The sequence below is a fragment of the Giraffa tippelskirchi genome, chromosome 6 (genome assembly GCF_054371585.1).
Source record: "Giraffa tippelskirchi isolate mGirTip1 chromosome 6, T2T-mGirTip1v1.2.pri, whole genome shotgun sequence".
Lineage (NCBI taxonomy): Eukaryota > Metazoa > Chordata > Mammalia > Artiodactyla > Giraffidae > Giraffa > Giraffa tippelskirchi.
Window position 1 is genome coordinate 173,158,015 of NC_137280.1, and position 2,704 is coordinate 173,160,718.

Here is a 2,704-nt window from a genome sequence, read left to right on the forward strand (position 1 = left end):
TGGCAGGCTCTAGAGGATGACAGAGAGTCTGCCTAGAGACCACTGCTGCTTACAGACACCACTAACTTGCCTTCTCCCTCCAGTCAGCTCCAGGAAAATTCCTTGAAAGGGCTTTTACTCATATCCTAGCATGCTAGCTTTACTAGCTGCTGCCAAGAGAGAGGTTCCCAAATGTCTGGTTCTGTTTGTGAGTCCTGCTCCTACAAGATGATACCAAACAAAGAAGCATTTTTTTTTTTTCTTATTCCAGTTTTATTGAGATATAATTGACTTATAGCACTGCATAATTTGGGGCTTCCCTGGTAGCTCAGCTGGTAAAGGATACACCTGCAATGCAGGAGACCCCAGTTCAATTCCTGGGTCGGACACGACTGGGTGAGTAAGCACAAGAAGCACAGCTATGTAAGTTCCAATGATGGAATGCTTTGAAAATTCAATGTCATCCTCAAAACGGGGCCGTGCTGGTCTTCTCTGTATCATGCCGATTTTCAGCGTATGTGCTGCCAAAGCGAGCACCAAAGGAGTAATCAGAGCCAGCTATTCTACCGCTCAAGACGCTAGGAAGAACATATTAGCAGAAGGAAGTATAAAAAGATTAGTACAAAAACGGAGACTTGAAAAATTAGAAAAGAATCAATGAAACTGAGTTACTGTTTTGAAAAGATGAGCAAAACTGATGCACTGTTAGCTAGACTAAGAAAAAAGAAATGAAGACTCAAAATTATAAACGAAAAAGGAAACATTACAATGGATACCATATGAATACAAAGGAGTGTAAGCTGTTACTGTTGCTGCTGCTAAGTCACGTCAGTCATGGCTGACTCTGTGCGACCCCACAGACGGCAGCCCACCAGGCTCCTCCGTCCATGGGATTTTCCAGGCAAGAGTACTGGAGTGGGGTGCCATTGCCTTCTCCAAGGATTGTAAGAGAGTACTATAAAAAATTATACACCAACAAAGTGGACACCACAGAAGAAAGGGATAAATTCCTAGAAACAGACATCCCACCAAGTTGGCTCATGAAGAAATCAAAAATCTGAACATAACAATTTGGCAACCCACTCCAGTATTCATGCCTGGGAGATCCCATGGCAGAGGAGCCTGGTAGGCTACAGTCCAAGGGGTTGCAAAGAGTTGGACACAACTAAGTGACTGAACTAAGAAAGCTAATTCAGTAATTAAAAGCTTCAAAAATAACAAAAAGTCCAGGACTAGAGGGTCTTACTGGTAAATTCTATCAAACATTTAAAGAAGCTTAATACCAATCCTCCCTGTTATTTACCTGGGCCCAAACTATGGTGGAGGTAATGGAGATAATGGCGACCTCCTTCAAAAGGTCCCATGTACGCACTACTAGACTCAGTGTCCCAACCGTGAAGGAGGCCACCACCGACCCACGCCATGACTAGAGACTCCTGGACACTCATGGGCAAGTCTGACCACATGGTCAATACTGAGATCAGATTGATAATACTCTTTGCAGTCAAAGATGGAGCAGCTCTATATAGTCAGCAAAAACAATACTGGGAGCTGACTGTGGCTCAGATCATGAACTCCTTATTGCCAAAAGTGAAAGTGAAGTCACTCAGTCATGTCTGACTCTTTGTGACCCCACGGACACCAGGCTTCTCCGTCCATGGGATTTTCTAGGCAAGAGTACTGGAGTGGATTGCCATTTCCTTCTCCAGGGAATCTTCCCAACCCAGGGATCAAACCCAGCTCTTCCGCATTGTAGACAGTTGCTTTACCCTCTGAGCCACCAGGGAAGTCCCTATTGCCAAATTCAGACTTAAATTGAAGAAAATAGGGAAAACCACTAGATCATTCAGGCATGACTTAAATCAAATTCCTTACAATTATACAGTGGTGATGAATAGACTGAAGGGATTAGATCTGGTAGACAGAGTGCCTGAAGAACTATGGACAGAGGTTCGTGACATTGTACAGGAGGCAGGGATCAACACCATCCCCAAAAAGAAATGAAAAAAGGCAAAATGATTGTCTGAGGAGGCCTTACAAATATCTGTGACTAGAAGAGAGGTGAAAGGCAAAGAAGAAAAGGAAATATATACCCATTTGAAAGTTCCAAAGAAGAGCAAGGAGAGACAAGAAAGCCTTCCTCATCGATCAATGCAAACAATAGAGGAAAGCAGTAGAATGGTAAAGACCAGAGATCTCTTCAAGAAAATTAGAGACACCAAAGAAATATTTCATGCAAAGATAGGCACAATAAAGGGAAGAAACAGTATGGACCTAACAGAAGCAGACGGTATTAGGAACAGGTGTCAAGAATACACAGAAGAACTATACAAAAAAGATCTTCACTACTCAGATAATCACGAACAGTATGGTCATTCACCTAGAGCCAGGCATCCTGGAGTGTGAAGTCGAGTGGGCCTTAGGAAGCATCACTACGAACAAAACTAGTGGAGGTGATGGAATTCCAGCTGAGATATTTCAAATCCTAAAAGATGATGCTGTGAAAGTGCCACACTCAATATACCAGCAAATCTGGAAAACTCAACAGTGGCCACAGGACTGGAAAAGGTCAGTTTTCATTCCAATCCCAAAGAAAGGCAATGCCAAAGAATGCTCAAACTACCGCACAATTGCACTCATCTCACATGCTAGCAAAATAACGCTCAAAATTCTCCAAGCCAGGCTTCATTAGTACGTGAACTGTGAACTTCCAGATATTCAAGCT

The 2,704-nt window shown here is 43.0% G+C and overlaps 1 non-coding gene across 1 annotated transcript; it reads right to left on the reverse strand.

Moving 5' to 3' along the window:
• Positions 1–408: 408 nt before the first annotated feature.
• LOC145511804 (U6 spliceosomal RNA) lies at positions 409–516 on the reverse strand. Its single transcript, XR_014058179.1, has one exon. It is a non-coding gene; the product is annotated as a U6 spliceosomal RNA (small nuclear RNA).
• Between the last annotated feature and the right edge of the window lie 2,188 nt (positions 517–2,704).